This window comes from Strix aluco, chromosome W, assembly GCF_031877795.1.
Source record: "Strix aluco isolate bStrAlu1 chromosome W, bStrAlu1.hap1, whole genome shotgun sequence".
In the NCBI taxonomy this organism is placed as follows: domain Eukaryota; kingdom Metazoa; phylum Chordata; class Aves; order Strigiformes; family Strigidae; genus Strix; species Strix aluco.
In genome coordinates this window covers 46,386,853-46,403,359 of record NC_133970.1, presented here as the reverse complement: position 1 = coordinate 46,403,359, position 16,507 = coordinate 46,386,853, and the positions used below count along the sequence as shown (strand labels likewise).

The following is a 16,507-nucleotide window of genomic DNA, read 5'->3' as shown; positions in this document are numbered from 1 at the left end:
CTGCCTTTTCTTCCTGCATGTTTTCTGTATTACACTGTTACTTTATTTGGTTATCACCAGTAAAATACGCCTGCTCTTTTCACTCTGGTGTCTGAGTTTCATTGATATCCTTAATCAGCAAAACAACATCTGAAGCATATTTCAGTCTTTATATTTTGCTTTGGCATCCATGAACAGGCAGAAAGCTTTTCACCATTTATGCAAGGGGAAGACAAAAGAGTTTCTCTTAGGATCTCACCCCTTTTGTACTAGTGCAGTTGAAGGGAGCTGTAAAATAGTTACTGCTGATTATCTGATTATGCAAGTACTACCTAGGTGAGTATTCAGAGAATTTCAGCTTCCTTTGGACATTTTCAGTGATTAGTGTTCATCCTCGTAGGAAACCTGGTGGGGAACAAGTGTGAATGATGGCCATCGGGGCAGAAAGCAACTAGAGAAACAAAAGGAAAGCAGATGGAGAGCTGAGTATTCCAGTGGACAACTTGTGTGGTTCTTTTTTCATGTAGTTTTTTTATCTCTTACATGTAAAAAAGGGTTCCTTTTTAAGTCTGAAAAAACTTACTTTTTTTAGAACTGAATGACATCTTCTGAGTTAAAGGGGGGAGAAGTTATAGTAAATTGGAAAATATTTGTGTCTGCAAACTTCTTTCTGGAACTTTCAAAGTAGTAGAGCCCGCTTGCAAAGCTCTTGAAGGGAAGCTGCTACAAGTATACTTGAAATTGTTAATGTACAGGGACCTATAAAATAAGTTTTAATGTCAGACATCACTTATGTTTTGCTAGCTTTTATTTTTTCCTGTATTTTTTCTGTATTTTACTGTAATGTATATAATTTCATTTATACTTTTTCCTAACTACCCTCTGTAGTCATTACCCACTTGTAAGGTGTTTTGAAACCTTTAACTCCTTGCCTAGTGGAGATAAGACAGTCCTTGGACAGTCTGAAAAGCTCCCTGAGTACATTCCTAATAGCAGAAACCTAAAGAAAATAAGGGCCTAAGAAGAAGCCAGTGTCAAGATAAGTGACTAGAAGCTGGTCTAAACTAACCTCCTTGGAACAAACAGGAGCTGAAGGATGGATGAAGTAACTCTATGACCACGTATGGACACAAGAAACCTTAAGTTCACTAAGGGACAGTGTGAGGAAGGCTATGTGGACCCCTAAGGATGGGAGAAGACCCTCACTCTATTTTTACTACACATGCTCAGATTATGTAAATGAATTCTGAGAACCCATTAGCATAAGACTGCCTTTTCTAAGAAATCTAATGCATATGTATGCTTTTTGTGTATATTAGTCAGAGCATTTTGTTAGTAAGTGTGGCACTTGTGGTGGAGCGATCCCCAGTGCTGCCCAGTGCTGCGAATAAAGAATACCTGCTTAACACTTATACTCAATTCTGACTGTTGAGTGAACCTCTTTGTTTCACTCTGGAGTGCAAAACTCTGCTGTAGTGTGAAGTTTAAATGAGGAAAAATAGTAACATACCACACAGTGTCCCTTGGGTTGTGGAAAATCATTTCAGTGCTACTTCTGGTTTAGTTTTTTATTATTTGTAAACTGATAAGTGTTATTCTTCTATATTTGGATTAGAGACAAGTCATCTAGAAAATCTTTTTTCTCTGTAGGTATGAACAAAATAGCTGTTACTTAAGTGAATACAAGCAGCTGTGCTTTCATGCCATTATCAAAACTTCTCATTTCAAAAGCCACTGATTTAACAATCACTAATTTCAGCATTTATTTAGGGCCTATTAATGCAGACACTCTGAACTGTTCCTTAGGTGTGGAAAATGATGACAGCACATTGCTGATTTTGTTACATTTTGATTACACACCAAGAAATAGTGAAAAATAAAATTTAATCAACATTGGACATTGAAATAAATAATTTCTCTGCAAAATTTGTTTTACTAAATGAGTTGATGCTGTTTTACTGCTGAAGTAGAAGTTTAGATATTTAATGCTTTAAAACCCAAGTATTGTCCTTACTATGTAATGACCTTTTCCTAATCATTTCTTCATATGGTATAGTCTTAATTCAAGAGGCTATGAAAATAAGATTGCAGACAGACTTCAGTGAGCTCAAGGGGCTGATGGCAATAGTCTTCCAGTAGAGGGGGTGTGGTGGACATCCTCCAGGTTGTGGGTCTGAAATATCTCAAATTACTCAGCCATGTTTGTCAGTTTAACACCAGCAGGTTGCTCCATCAGCTAGCTGCACTCACATTTTGCTTTGTTATGTTTCTGTGCAGCTTTTACTTCCTCCCCTTATTTAGTAGTCAAGGAGGCTGTTACTGAAACAGGCAAGACAGATTTCTTATCCTGCTTCTCCAATATTATGATCAGTGACATTAATTCAATATATTAACTTGTATGGAAATTATGCATGCCAGCCACCATAACAGGGTTTGACTCTAGGTTTCCACTGAATCAATAAACTGAAAGGAGATTCTTCTATAAAGTCCTTTTTATTAATAGCATTACAGCTCGATGTGGGTGCCTCCAAAGAGAGATCTCAAACAAAGAAATCCCTGGGCAATTATACCCTAAATTCCCCACCCCTCACACGACTGGTGGATGATGTGGCGGTTTGTCCTGGTTTTGGCCAGGATAGAGTTAACTTTCCTTGGGCGAGCACAGCTGAAGGGCTGGGTCCAGATCGATCATTGGAGCATTCCATGGCATGTGATGCAATGCTCAGCATATAGGCGGGCGCCTGCTCTCTCACGGGCGTTGTTTGTTTTGTTTTCGGTTTCCGGATCGGCTGGGTGGAGTTTCACCGGTGCGGTCAGATCGCTGCTGGGGACGGGCTCTGTACCGGTCGCCGCTGAGTGAGCCACTACTGCATTTTACCTGTTTTGGACTACTATCGTTACTGTTGCTTTTGCTAGTAATTTTTTTTTTTTTTTAAACCTACAAATTTCTTCTTTTTTGTCCCTCCCCTATTTCACCGGGGGGGGGGGGGGGGCGGGGCGGGAGTAAACAACTGGCCACATGGCGATTTGCTACCGGCTGAGTTCAAACCACAACACGGTTGGAGGCAAACTAGGGCACAGTGATCATGAAATAATAGAGTTCTCTATTCTTAGAGAAGCCAGGAGAGGGGACAGAGAACTGACATCCTGGACACTTAAAGTGCTGACTTTGACTTGTTTAGGCACCTGCTTGAAAGGATCCCTTGGGAGACGATCCTGAAGGGTATAGGGGTCCAGGAAGGCTGGGCACTCTTTAAGAAGGAAGTGTTAATGGCTCAGGAGCAGGCAGTCCCCAGGTGCTGTAAGAGAAGCCGGCGACAGAGAAGACCACCCTGGCTGAACAGGGAGCTTTGGCTGCAACTCAAGGAGAAAAGGAGAGTTTACAGCCTTTGGAGGAAGGGGCTAGCCACTCACAGTGATTACAAAGAGGCTGTGAGGCTATGCAGGGTGGAAATCAGGAGGTCTAAAGCCCAGCTGGAAATTAATCTGGCTTCAGCAGTCAAGGATAACAAGAAATGTTTCTATAAGTATGTGAGCAGCCAAAGAAAGACCAGGGAGAGTCTCCATCCCCTGCTGGATGCGGGAGGAAACATGGTAACAAGTGATGTGGAAAAGGCTGAGGTGCTTAATGCCTTCTTTGCCTCAGTCTTTAATAACAAGACTAGTTGTATTGAGGGAATCCAGCCTCCTCAGCCAGAAGACAGAGACTGGGAGAACGACCCCCCCGCAATCCAGGAGGAGACAGTCAGTGACCTACTGCATCACATAGACAAACACAAGTCTATGGGACCGGATGGGATACACCGAGGGTGCTGAAGGAGCTGGCTGGGGTGCTCGCAAAGCCGCTTTCCAGCATTTCCCAGCAGTCCTGGCTGACTGGGGAGGTCCCGCCAGACTGGAAACTGGCCAATGTGACGCCCATCTATAAGAAGGGTCGGAAGGATGATCCAGGAAATTACAGGCCTGTCAGCTTGATGTCGGTGCCTGGGAAGCTGATGGAGCAGCTCATCCTGAGTACCATCACACAACACAGGTGGGACAACCAGATGATCAGACCCAGTCAGCATGGGTTTATGAAAGGCAGGTCCTGCTTGACAAACCTGATCTCCTTCTACGACAGGGCGACCTGCTTATTGGATGAGGGAAAGGCTGTGGATGTAGTTTACCTTGACTTTAGTAAGGCCTTTGACACCGTTTCCCACAGCATTCTCCTGGTTAAACCGGCTGCTCGAGGCTTGGATGGGCACACGCTCTGCTGGGTAAAAAACTGGCTGGATGGCCGGGCCCAAAGAGTGGTGGTGAATGGAGGTAAGTCCAGTTGGCAGCCAGTCACGAGTGGTGTCCCTCAGGGCTCAGTTTTGGGGCCACTCCTGTTTAACATCTTAATTGATGATCCAGATGAGGGGATCGAGTGCACCCTCAGTAAGTTTGCAGATGACACCAAGTTGGGTGGGAGTGTTGGTCTGCTCGAGGGTAGGGAGGCTCTGCAGAGAGACCTGGCCAGGCTGGAGCGATGGGCTGAGGCCAACTGGAGGAGTTTCAATAAGGCCAAATGCCGGGTGCTGCACTTGGGCCACAACAACCCCCAGCGGCGCTACAGGCTTGGGAAGGAGTGGCTGGAGAGCTGCCAGTCAGAGAGGGACCTGGGGGTGTTGATTGACAGCCGGCTGAACATGAGCCAGTAGTGTGCCCAGGTGGCCAAGAAGGCCAATGGTATCCTGGCTTGCATCAGAAATAGCGTGGCCAGCAGGGACAGGGAAGGGATCTTACCCCTGTACTCGGCACTGGTGAGGCCACACCTCGATGACTGTGTTCAGTTTTGGGCCCCTCACTACAAAAAGGCCATTGAATGACTCGAGCGTGTCCAGAGAAGGACAACGGAGCTGGTGCAGGGTCTGGAGCACATGTCGTACGAGGAGCGGCTGAGGGAACTGGGGGGGTTTAGTCTGGAGAAGAGGAGGCTGAGGGGAGACCTCACCGCCCTCTACAACTACCTGAAAGGAGGCTGCAGAGAGCTGGGGATGAGCCTCTTTAACTAAGTAATAAGCAATAGGTCAAGAGGGAATGGCCTCAAGTTGCTCCAGGGAAGGTTTAGACTGGATATTAGGAAGCATTTCTTTACAGAACGTTAAGCGTTGGAATGGGCTGCCCAGGGCAGTGGTGGAGTCCCCATCCCTGGACGTGTTTAAGAGCAGGGTTGACATAGCGCTGAGGGATATGGTGTAGGTGGGAACAGTCAGTGTTAGGTTAATGGTTGAACTGGATGACCTTCAAGGTCTTTTCCAACCTAGATGATTCTGTGATTCTGTGTGATTGGACCAATAGTAATATCAGGGTCTGGGGTCTTCCCATTCTTCATTGGGTCCTTTCATTGTCTCTAGGCGGGCCATTTCTTTTCCTATCTCTAAGGTTGCAGCTTCTGTTAATGAATGTAGCTTCCTTATCTTCTGGCTTTAACCGGCTCTGGGGCCTTCTTTTGCTTGAGTAGATAAAAGTTCAACATATCTAGGTGAAAGTTCACAGCTTGCAGTCTAAAGCTTCAGCAAATTTAGCTACTAATGTTAAGCAAGTTATGCTAAACAAGTTCTATATAGGTGGTATACCAAATCGCACAACATAATGGGGGTAAATTCAATTTGGTGTCAGTTCAGCTGCAGGAGATATTGCAGTATATCCCTTATAGAGATTAGTATTTAGTTTCTGATCACATATAACCATGTTAACATATCAGATGCTAATATGGCACTAAGATAGCAATGCTAAAAAGTAAGTATGTTAATATTAAAATACTGGTTGTTGAAGTCCCATTTATTTCAACTTGTGTGTTTTCTGAAATTTGTTTGAGGGGAAGTGAATGTCAAGTACCATGCTTCATTTTCAAATGTTTGCAGGTTGTTATTGATACAATTCTGCTTTGTTGAAAATATATTTTTAAAGGTTTCACCTGTATCTTAGCTGTGGGAAGCAGAAGTTCCTGTCTCAAAACCACCATTTTTTTCTGATATTTGTCACTAGAAGCTCTGCTTGAAATTACTTTCTAAAAAATAAGAAACCCTTCTTGATGCATTGTCACAGTTGAGTTCTGATTTATGTGAGTTGATATAACTACAGTCAGTTTCTTCTATTAGAATACATTATTAGATAAATAAAACTGTTGTATAGACACTGTAAGAGCTGCATAGAGATGTTGCAGCTTGTTTGGGCTTTGGAAGCTTTTTTTTTTTTTTTTTTTTTGTCCCCTGCACATGGAGCCTCACACAGTGTGGCTCCAGTTGCCTGTCTAGGGCCTCTACTGCCTACCACAATACAAGTAACTGCTCCTGTTGTGTTGTGTATTTGTGGCTCAGTCTGTGATAAAAGAAAATTAAGAATATTTGGCAATAATTACAAGGAACAAGAATGTGCAAACTAAGCACTAAATATTTCTGTTGGTATGTTGAGAATAGCAAGTATTGATGGATGTAATTTTGGATATAAAAACTAAATGTCTGTTTTGACAAGTCAAACACGAGTAGACTTTTGGATCAAATACTATTGGATCAAATACTATCAAAGACTAAAATTTTTATGAAAAATGTAATCAATCTGTGGACCAAAATAACCTGCATACTTCTGTCTTCTCCTAAAAGGCATTAATAGGATCAAAAATATCTTTTTATATTGTACTTGCTATTTTGAAAAGTGATTGGAGTATGATACTAAATGAAATCTTTTCTTTTTCAGTCTTTCTGTGGGTCTGTGTTTCTGCCTTGACAGTTGGTGTAATTAGTGTCAGTGACGATTGGTCTTTCCAAGAAACTGCATCTTCCTTGGTTATTTTGTCAAAGGCTTATAATCACCTTAAAACTTGAAATTCTATATTGCATCATATTCTTATTCTATATTGTTATAGATTAAAAGTAATTTAGTGGGAAATAACCACTTCTCAATTTTTAGTGATCAATAATAAATTTATTAGCAAGCGGCGAGTGAGCAAAACAGCGCTGGGTGTGCCGGGAGTCTCTGCTCTACCAGCACACACACCTGACCCGGCAGAACCGAGTCCCTTTCTAGTGTAGGCTTCATCCATATTCATGATGGGCGTACCCTGAGGGGTCTGCAAAGGTGTAAACAAGTTTTCCCGGGCTTTTCTCAGGTTTTCCCGGGCTTTTCTCAGGTTTCCGTCACAGAAGGGGGGATGACTCAGCACAGGGGTTTCTGTAGTGGCTTGAAGATGGGGGCCATTTTAGCTCCCTTCTAACAACTGATTTTAACAATAGAAACTATATACATATATCTTATTTCTTATTTACATAAGAGAATTACAAAACTGTTCGGCCACAACATCCTGACTACAACTTCTTTTTCCCCTTGAGATTTGAATAACAAATACCATATATGTTTTATTACATATATTGCATCATATTCTTATGCCTCCTTGCTGCATGGTTGCTGCAGAAATTGAAATGGAATTAGTTTAATTAAAAGGCTTCCTTCTTTATAGGCATTATTAGGTATTGTTAATAAGCAGCTGAAGACTGCTAGAACATGCTGGATTTTGAACAAAGACCATCATAGAAAACCATCATGTCTCACATATAATACTTATTACTATTCTAATCACATTAGTGTGCTAGTCTGCTATGTTAATTTAAAAAACAAAATTAATTTAAGAAACAAATTCTCCATCTTAAGTGTTTACCAATAAGAGTATGATGAAACATACAGCTTTAACATTAAAGTGCAGATGTAACCTAACATTTCTTAGTTACTTTTGCTGGTTTGGCTATGTTTTTGAACACTTGCTTCATGTGCTTTGCTCTTTGCCTTATGTTCCTATAATTCTTCCCCAGACCTCCCATGCTGTTAAATGTATGGGTAAAACAGTAGCTTCCAAGCAGGTCACTCACCCCTAAAGAAAACACTTTCAGGTCACATCACATAACCTGTATTATAAGAACAGCTGTGGGAAAGATTCTAAAAATTAGTATACTGATCTTTTATATGTTGTTTTTGATGTTTTGAGAGGTGCTTTTTTTTTTTTAGACGAGAGAGAGACAGTGTGTTGTCATTATAGTATTAATACATTGGTGTCTCTTTTTTTTCTTAATAGATCAAAAAAGATTTTGAACTTGAGCCACTTGCACATGGAAAGTGCTGGATTCTTAAACCCTGCTCCTTGGATGATATGAAGGCAGTAAAAGACAACTTCTCCCTTCTTATAAACTTGTTAGAAGAGTGAGACTTAGAACCTTCCAGAATGTGAAACACAAGAGAGAATAGTGGTTCTTCAGGCATCACCGTACCTGCTCATTCTGCTCACAGCTTAATTATGGTGTGGTATTAAGACTGTGCTGTGATATGTTGTTTATACATAGTTAGTGCAGAATGTCCTTTTGTTAAAATAAATATCCTGTGAATCAGGTACATGACTATTTTCAGTAAAGTTGTCTACACTACTGAAATAGGGAGTTCCTCTTGGTTTATCACTAGTTCTGCACACTACATGTTGCTTTCTGATGTTACCATCATCCTTGATAGGAAATTTTGCATGCACAAAAATAACATAGCTGCAAAGGAGGAATTCTACCTGATACCTTGTTTTTTTAAAAAATAACTAATGTCTTAAGGATTTGTGAGACTAATTTGTATTAGCTTGTTTACTGACCCCACAGTCTGGAAAGCACAGATACTGAGAATCTTGATAGGATACCTTAAAGGCAAGGAGTTTCATGGTAATTCAAAGGTTAGTCTGAAGTTTTACTAAATGAAAACACAGCTGGCATGTTAGTTGATTCCTCTTCTAAAGTCACTGCATAACCTTGTCAAAGGCAGAACCATTATTTTACTGGAATTTTCCTGAAAGGGAAATTAGCACACAGATGTGTGCAGGTAACAGTATTCATGAAGAATAGGTGACATAAGCAGGTGGTCTAAGTAACAATATTTTTAGAAAATACACAAAAATTGGATAAAGTAATAATTTTATAGAAAACTACTTTCAATGAAGAGAAGCAAAGCAAATATCTGTTAATTCAGCTGTGGAGGCTTTATTACTAGTTAGAAGTGTGACTGATATTAAATAAGGATTACCTCCTGTATCACTCATTCATAGAATACTACTGTTATTGTAACAGTGCCAAGGCATCTATACTATAATTAAGGGCCTTCCAGTGTTTGTACTATATGTTTCTCTTTTCAAGGGATTATAACTTGTTCTTTCAAACTTCCTCTGGGCTAAATGTTACAAAGACAAAAACTTATTCATTGGAAACAACACTTGTAATACATTTGGAAAAATCCCATTTGGTTCCAGTAACACAGTGCATATTTCCTCTTTCCAAGTTTTCCACATTGTAGGCTTGCAGTTTTTTGGATGCCTTTTGTTGATTTTTAAAACCTTATAAACCAATTTTGTCCATTGAAGAAACATGCCAGGTCACTGGTTCACCATTAAGTCAGTCACAACAGGGTATGTGCAGATCAGTCACTGGACTGATATACACCTTGAATGTTGTGCCTTGTGCATTCAGCTACCCTCATGCATGAGTGTCTACAAACACGAACTGTAGTGATGTGTCAGTGGTTCCTCATCAATTCTGCTTGTATTTTGAAACTTGTAACTTTTTTCAGGGCTTTAAGCAACATATCTTTCCACTCTGAGCATTTATTTTTTAAGTTTAAAGTTTATTGTAGTTTCTGTAGTTTATTTGGGAATAAGAAAATAGAAAGGATCAGGTTTTAAAGACTTATAAAAGCCACTTCTCTATTACTTGCAATTGTACTCTTTGTTAAACAAAATGTTTTTATAAGGCTTTTTGTTTACTTTTCAATTTCCACAGACTGTAAAACTGGTAAGCTCCTTAATTTTGTGATAGAATAGGCAGAAAGCCTGAAGGGCATCTCTTCTTGCTTTGTTTTATTTCTCTTTCCTGCCAGGTCAATTGCCTCACTCCTCATACTCTTGGAAATACCCAAGAACTGGAACTGTTCATTTTAAAATACAGAGAGGAGCCCTATGTTGGTTCCAGTTCTCTCTGCACAGTTTAGATGGGACCCAGCTGCCTATCAGTTTCTCTTGTATGGGTTAAGGAGACTCCTTTCCCTGGATGTCAAGAGGAACTGGATCTGATTTACAGTTTTAAACTCTCTCTCTTAGCTGACATGAGCTTAGAGGTTACAGAGTCCCCAGATTTCCACAAGGTCCCTGGATTTCTGTCCTGTTTAGGGACAATGACAAATAAGAAGTGGTGGGAAGGAGTGAGTGAAAAATTTCCCAGAGAAGGCAGAGCAGTTTGGGGAGGTAAAAAGGGATTCAGAGCTTTTACTGCTTTTTCATTGAGCATTAGTTAGAAGATGAGAGATAAATTTTTTTCACTGTTTTTCCCCTTTGTTCCCACATGTTATGGACCAAAAGGTACAAGTGAAAATAAGCCCAACTATATTGCATTCCAGGAACTGTACTTGTGCCATCAGTGAGTCTGGTCCAAAGACTTTAGAGTTTGAGTTATATTTTGGTCATGATTTCCCAACTGTGCACTGTTGGAAGGTGCTACATGACTAACATACAAAAGGCCCAACTAGTCAATGAGAATATGGCTTTGGCACACACCAATGTCCACTTAGACTAGGACCTTTTGATGCTTAATCCTTTTTCTTTAGGAAAATGCCAACTGCACAGGAGCAGTGATTTTTTTTTTTTTTTTTTTTTTTCCCCCAAATTATTTTGAATATGCTTTTTCTTACTACTGTAGTGATGATTCCTCACCACAGGTTGAAACAATACCTCATAGCTGCTTAAGGCTAAGACCAATGCTTAACTTTACTTTGAATGTAGTTCTGTGGTTTTGTGTTGCAGATGGATTTAATGGATGTGTACCTTCTTAATGTCTATAAATACCTTCACTTTTTTATGGAGGGATTAAAAATGTTCATAGCAGCTCATGTCACACTTCCTTGTCTAAGTGTTCTTGAATGGTCTGGCTATAGTAGAATATGTAAGCGTCATGCAGTTTTTATTCAGATGACCAATCTCAATTGCTTCTTTTTTTTCTCTTTCTTTTTTAAAAACTTTCACATGTGTTCATCATTTAGATGAAATAAACTTGGGCACTAGGCTCTACTTTATATGCAAGTTCATTAAGGAGTGAACATTGTCTTTTTAAAAAAGATATTGTGCTTTAATGTTCTTTAGACATTTGTTAAATTACTTTGTGTGTGTATGTGTATATGCTCACATTGGGCTGCTTCTCAGACCCGTGGCTGTCTGTAGTGTCTCAGCCATCAGAATGAAAACATTATCAATCAGTATCCAACAACAGCTGGTTTTGACAAGCTTCTGTCTGCTGCCTAATGCTTAGAACTTGTCAATAAGACTTCTTTGTCTACCCACTCTGAGCTGGTAATCTTACTGCTTCCATGCTGAGTCCTGTACTTGTACTTCTAGCATTTGTATGGAAAAAAATTAAATCTTAGTGGGTTTTTATATTCTTTCTTGCTGTATAATGCTCCATGTGTATCTTAGCTTCCCTCTTCAAATGTGCTATACAAAAATCTGTGATGTATTATTTCAGTTAACTTCTTGCATTTCATTATATTTATAGAAGTTGCAGATTTTTGTACCATACAGTTGCCCTTCTGTAATGGAAATTAATTTATATTACAAAAGTTTGCATCTTGTCATGGTTTGAGCTCAGAGGGCAACTGAGCACCATGCAGCTGCTCACTCCCCCTTCCCCCCAGCACTGGGAAGGAGAAAAAGCAAAAGGCCCAGGAAATTGAGATAAGGACAGGGAGAGATGATCTCATACTTTAAGGTACAGACAAAAGACAGGCTCATTAGGGGAAGAAAAAAGAACATCAATTTAATACAGACACTAACAACAACAACACTTAACAGACAGAGTAGGGCCATGAGAAGCATTACCACATCCTGAAAACACCTTCCCTCTACCCCTCCCTTCTTCCAGCTTTGCTCCCTATATCTCTACTTCCTCCTCCCACAGGGGGCAGGGAAGGGGAGGGTGCAGTCAGCTTCTTCCACCTCGGGGAGGGGGGTGGGGGGGTGGGAACATGACTTTTGGTATTCCTCCCCTGCTCCTTTGCAGTCCCCCTCTCACAGGTCCTCCACAAACTCTCTCTGACATGAGTCACTCCCACGGGCGTGTGGGTCACCCCCACATGTTGCAATCCTCCCAGGGCCAAACTACAACAGTGGGGCCTTCTTCCCACAGGGTCCTGGCCTCCTTTGAGCACAGTCACCTGTCCCGGTGTGGGGCCCCCACAGGCTGCAAGTCGGCATCTTCTCTGCTGTAGACCTCCATGGGTGGCAGGGAGGGTGGCCCTGCCGTCTCACCACGGGATACAGGGGGGCTCTGCACTGGTGCACCTCCCCTCCTTCCTTCCACTGACCTTGGTGTTCATACAGATGTCCCCCTCCTCCTCCCAGGTTCCCTTTCTTAAATACCTTGTCACAGAGGCATGGCCACTGTCACTAATTGGCTCAGGCAGGTCCGACTTGGAGCCCTGAATTCAAGTAGGGCTGCTGAATTCTGTTAGGTGAAGAGACTGAAAAAGATCATTACCGTTCTCAATCCTCAGCCCTCATGGGTGAACTGACTAACTTCATTGTGTGAGTTGGACTGAAGATCAGGTCTAATTTAACTAGTTATGAGACTATTTATGCTTAATACTAGCTGCTTATAATATATTTTAGGAAAATATAATATGTGGTATTCTGGTGGGTTTTGATGGAATATATTCAGGACAGCCTTTTTTGTGGTGTGTATGTTTGTGCATCAAGCATGTTGAGCACTTCCATTTATGATGTCTTAAATATGCCTTCATTTTTGAATCACTGAAACTGTCTAGAAAAGGCAGATGTTCAAATGTGAATATTGATGCTAACAGTAGTCTGTGCAGCTCCAGTTTTATATAGCAATAAGATGGGGAGAGCAGAAGGGACAGATTTTAATAATCTGGTTGTCAGGTTTATAGTAAACCCCTATATTTGAGAACCTGCACACATGCTAATAAGTAAGAGGCATGAATTGTAGCTTTCTATTATGCTTGTGTGCAATATAAGGAAAGCAATTCACAATTAATCTTCTCAATTCTCACTATTAGATTGTGAGCTAAAGCTGACAAAAAAATAAAACCAGCAATCACAACACTTCTTTTTCACCTGTCACCTTGAAATAGTGAAATGCTGTTGTTCATTTTTATCACTATGCCATGTAACTATAATTTATTGCATTTCAGTGTGCACTGGAAAGTATTTGCATGTATTAAGTAAAACAAGACAAAAATAAATCCTTTTGTGGTTTGGCAACTTTTATGTATGAAGAACTGTCCTCTTTCTAAGGAGACATTTACCATTGGAGCTTTTTTATCAATTACCACTAACTGAAATGCTAAATCATGGAAATCCCAAGCAAAAGATCTGGCACTGTCTAAATGCTATGAATATCTTGCATAGTCCCAAAGACAGTGTGGAGGGGAGAGCAAAATCATGACTTACATATACATGTTTCGAAACCAAACCAAGTTTAATGGCCAATCATACAGCAAAGTACTTTGTATTTTAACAATGTGACAGTCTTGGATTTGGAAGGTTGATAGATTTTTCAGGATCAAAAGGGCATTTAATAAAAAGTTTATTTTTATGGTAGGTTACATTTTGGGCCTGTCAACTTTGACACAGTCCCTTTAAAGCAGCAATTCCTGTTGTGTGTTAAGGTTGGCACTTTAAAAATTTATTTTCTAGAAATTAATCAATTCTGCATTCTGTTACCATATGCTAAAATAGCATTTCCTTTCCTGTGTCACCTTATCTAATTTACTTGAAAGCACATATCCATTTTCCACTAATGCACATCTTGCTATTTTTTTAAACAAAAAATTCATATACATCTTATAGCAGGCTTTGTGTACTACCATGTTTAATAGCATATCCTTGGAGAAGGTTACGTCACCAAATTACAAGTAGATTCAATTTTCTTGAACTTCTACATAGTGTTATTGTATACCTTTCAAGGACCACATTTCTGCCAGTATCAAAATTATATATTTTTAATGTTTGTAACAACAAATGTCTATTAGCAAAACTATATCAGAATTATTTTATTATAGCCTTCCCATGTATGGTGTCTTTTTAAGATGTAGAGATTCAAGATGTGAATGGGATTGTACCATTTTAACACTGGTTAAACTGCAGTATCTGGTAAATTGCTTTTTTTATTTAACAGTGGAATGAACAATGCAATTTCATCATTGCCTCTATTTACCTTGCTACAGAGAAAGAAATGAGCACTCATATAACAGCCTTAGTCCATCTTTACTAAGTTTCTTTGTTTGCCAATGAGATAATTGGAATCCTTGCTGGTTTACACATGTGTTGGTTAAAGTTGAAAGCCTTCCTTCAAGTATCTGAAACTAAGGTTAATTACCAAAAAAAAGGTAATTGCCTTTTCTAAAAATATTTTTTGTACATGATTTTCAGGAGTGTGACTGATGCAGAAAGTTCACTGTTTACCTTTAAAATATAGAGCATGACCTTTTGGTTACAGTAAATACAGTACTGCAAATCTAGTAAAGTCATCACATATACTAAAGGTATTGCGACCATTTACCTCACATTAATCCCTATTGGCTTCCACAATTAACATGATCCACAGCTGAAAAAATAATCTTAGTTGTCAGTGATAAATGGGGTTCAATTGTCAATCACTGACGTCAACAGTATTATTTTTAAATGTTTACCCAAAATATCTGTATGTTGCTGTGGTGGTTTGACCTTGGCTAAATGCCAGGTACCCACCAAGTCGCTCTATCACTTCCCCCCACTTCCCCTTTTTTCTCAACAGGGCAAAGAGGGGAAAGAAAATAAGATAGGGAAAAAAAAAAAAAACCAAAAAACCCTTGTGGGTAAAACAAAAGCAGTTTTAATATAAGCAAAGCGAAGCAAAGGTCCGCGCGCGGAAGCAAAAAAAAGCAAACAGATTTATTCTCTACTTCCCATGAACAGGCGATGTCGGGCCTTCTCAGGAAGCAGGGCTCCCATACGCGGAGGGGTTGCCTCGGAGGACCAAGGGTGACCCCCCCCCTTCCTCCTTTCTCCCAGCTTTATACTGAGCAGCCGTCAGATGGTCTGGAATATCCCTTTGGTCAGTTGGGGTCAGCTGTCCTGGTTGTGTCCCCTCCCAAGATCTTGCCCACCCCGTCCCACTGTGGGAGGGGGGGAAATGTCGGAAAGAGCCTTGGTGCTGTGTAAGCACCACTCAGCAGTAGCCACACCACCAGGGTGCTATCAACACCCTGCCAGCTCCCAACATCAAACACAGCACCATGGGGGCTGCTACAGGGGAAAACCAATTCCGGCTCAGCCAGACCCGGTACAGTTGCTGAGATTTTGTTCCTCTGGGTTCCCTCGTTTCATTCACATGGCAAGCTGACTTTAGTGCTCACTCTCAGACTAAAGAGCTTTTTTTTTTGCTTTTTTTTTTTTTTCCCTGTAGCATGAAGAGTACCAAATACTCAATCAACAAAGTCTATCAGAACCAGGAACATTCCTGGTAGCCCCAGCTCTGAGATCTGAGACAGAACTTTAGCTTTTTGTTTATTTGTTTTGGGTTTTTTTATGGTCTGATGTGGGGACCTGAGGTTTTGGTTCAGGCCTATCTCCACTGAGAGGTACTTGTAATATCGGAGTCTACTATTACGGGCGATATAAATATCTTGCCTATTTTTAGTGGTTGCTTCTGATCTCTAAAGAATGTTAATATCAAGTTCAAATGTTGTCTGATGTTTTCATATGTTGACATATTGGTGACCTGGACATTGAAGAAAATGCATACAATGTTTTGTAGAGAAAAAAATCTCTTATTTGATTTTTCTGTTCTCAATGCTGAGGACAAATCTTCCATAGAACTGCTTTGGGATGGTGAATCTTGTTCTGATTGCTTCTGAGAGATTCAGCAGGCAGATTTCCCTTTAGGTTTGGGTCAAATCAAACGGAAGAGAAACTGTTTCCTCTTTTAAGTTTGGTATTTTATAATACCTGGATACTGGTGATTTGCGTGTTCTCAAGCAGTTCATCTATGAGAACCACTTCGCATCTAACCTAATTAAGGCCTGAAGGAGGTGGTCTCTACTAATCGATGGTTTTAGTTACTGATGTGATCCTTTGATTCCTGCCTGCATGTAAGATTTAAAAAAAACCCCTCGGTGTTCACATCTGTTTATACAATACTCCCGTGTCATGCAAGTGTACCCTCAGAGTGGTTGTTGAAGCAGACATAGAGTTCACCTTGAACTCAAAAGGATCGGTTCATTCCCAGTTGTCTCCAGATGAGCCACAGTATTGTGGCCTCTCTACCTGAGTGTGCATGAAGACCCATTTCTCACCATCTTTCTGCATTTCTCTATCTGCATATTTTGGTTTGGAAATCTGGTTCATGCAATAGCTGATCTTTGATGATGGGTGTATCTTTTAGTAAAGCAGGAGCTATTACAGGAGGACTAGCTCTGAGGTTCAGTTTTATGATTAAAA

General features: G+C 40.4%; 1 pseudogene; it reads left to right on the top strand.

Annotated features, from left to right (window-relative positions):
* LOC141917620 (ADP-ribosylation factor-like protein 15) overlaps positions 1-8,224 on the top strand; it is a 312,613-nt pseudogene extending 304,389 nt beyond the window's left edge.
* The last annotated feature ends 8,283 nt before the right edge of the window (positions 8,225-16,507 follow it).